Genomic DNA, 2,143 nt, shown 5'->3' on the forward strand with positions numbered 1-2,143 from the left:
AAATGCTGTTTCAGCATCAATGGAGATGATCATATGGTCCTTGTGTTTGATTTTATTAATATGGTGTATCACATTTATTGATTTGCGTATGTTGAACCACCCTTGCATCCCTGGGATGAATCCCACTTGATCGTGGTGAATAATTTTACATATGTGTTGTTGTATTCTGTTTGCTAATATTTTATTGAGGATTTTTGCATCTATATTCATCAAGGATATCGGCCTGTAGTTTTCTTTCTTGGTTATATCTTTACCTGGTTTTGGTATCAGGATTTTTTTTTGAATTTGTTGAGACTTGATTTGTGTCCTAATATGTGATCTATTCTGGAGAATGATCCATGTGCTGATGAGAAGAATGAATATTCTGAGGTTGTTGGATGGAATGTTCTGTAGATATCTGCCAAGTCCAATTGGTCTAGAGTATTGTTAAGATCTTGTGTTTCTCTGTTGATTCTTTGCCTAGATGATCTGTCCAGTATTGACAGTGGGGTGTTCAGGTCCCCTGCTATTATGGTATTAGTGTCTATTTCCTTTTTTAGTTCTGATAGAGTTTGTTTTATAAATCTGGGTGCTCCAACATTGGGTGCATACATATTTATGATTGTTATGTCTTCTTGGTGCATCAGTCCTTTTATCATTATGTAGTGACCCTCATTATCTCTTTTTATGGTTTTTAGTTTAAAGTCTATTTTGTCAGATATGAGAATAGCTACTCCAGCTCGTTTTTCTTTTCTGTTTGTATGGAAGATCTTTTTCCATCCTTTCACTCTTAGTCTATGTGAGTCTTTATGGGTGAGGTGGGTCTCTTGTAGGCAGCATATAGTTGGGTCCTCCTTTCTAATCCAGTCAGCCAATCTGTGTCTTTTGATTGGGGAATTTAAACCTTTTACATTAAGAGTTGTTATTGAAAGGTGTTGATTTATTCCTAGCATTTTATTGGTTGTTTGGTTGTCTTAGGTGTCATTTGTTCCTTGCTTTTTGTTTTGCTGTTTGTTGGTTCCTTATGTTGCAGCTAGTGATTTTATTCATTTGTTTTCTTTTCATGATTGTCATTTGTATTATACTGGTGGGTTTTGATTTTGCTTGGATTATTATGGCTATGGTAATTATCTTTCAGGGTCCAATAGAGAATTTCTTGTAAGGGTGGTTGTGTGGTGGTGAACTCCCGCAGTTTTTGTTTGTCTGTTATCTTTTCATTATTGTCATTTTTATTATCCTGGTGGGTTTTGATTTTGCTTGGATTATTATGGCTATGGTAATTATGTTTCAGGGTCCAATCCCAGTACTCTCTTGAGAATTTCTTGTAAGGGTGGTTGTGTGGTGGTGAACTCCCGCAGTTTTTGTTTGTCTGTTATCTTTTCATTATTGTCATNTCATACTGTCTTGATGAGTGATTAACATATAGGAGTTAAGGTTATAGCTTGATGCTATGGTATGAATGTATGAGTCCTTCCAAAATTAGATATTACATGTCCTCCTTTATAAGTGGGACCTAAAAAAAAATAAAAATAAACAAATAAACAAAAAAAGAAAGAAAGATACAGCAATCAGAACAATACACTGAACTTTCAAAAGAAGAAAACAGAACTGAGTTTTATGAGAAATGGGAGAGGGGAAGGCGGAGTGGGGGGAAGGGAGGACCTGGTAAAGGGCCACAAAAATGGATTACATTGCATAACGAAGAACATGCTNTTTAAGAATTTTATAGTTTTATCTCTTGTGCTTAGGTCTACAATCTGAAGTTAATTTTTGTATATGGTGTGAGATAAAAGTTCAACTTCACTCATTTGCTTGTGGATACACAGCTGTCTCATCACCAATGTTGAAGAGACTACTCTTTCCCCATTGAATTGCCTTGGCTCTCTTGACAAAGATCAATTGATAAGAAATGTAAGGGTTTATGTACGGACTGTTAATTGTATTCCATTGACCTATATGTCTATCCCTATGCTGGTACCACTGATTATTATAGCTGTGCAATAAGTTTTAAAACTGGGAAGAGTGAGTCCTTTAGCTTTATTCTTCTTTTTCAAGATTGTTTTGGCTATTTGGAGGCTTTTGCATTTCCATATAAATTTTGTGATTAGCTTTACAATTTCTGCAGAAAGCCACACAACTGCACAGCACATTTTATGCTCTCTTT

The sequence above is a fragment of the Galeopterus variegatus genome, unplaced genomic scaffold (assembly GCF_000696425.1).
Source record: "Galeopterus variegatus unplaced genomic scaffold, G_variegatus-3.0.2 Scaffold506, whole genome shotgun sequence".
Lineage (NCBI taxonomy): Eukaryota > Metazoa > Chordata > Mammalia > Dermoptera > Cynocephalidae > Galeopterus > Galeopterus variegatus.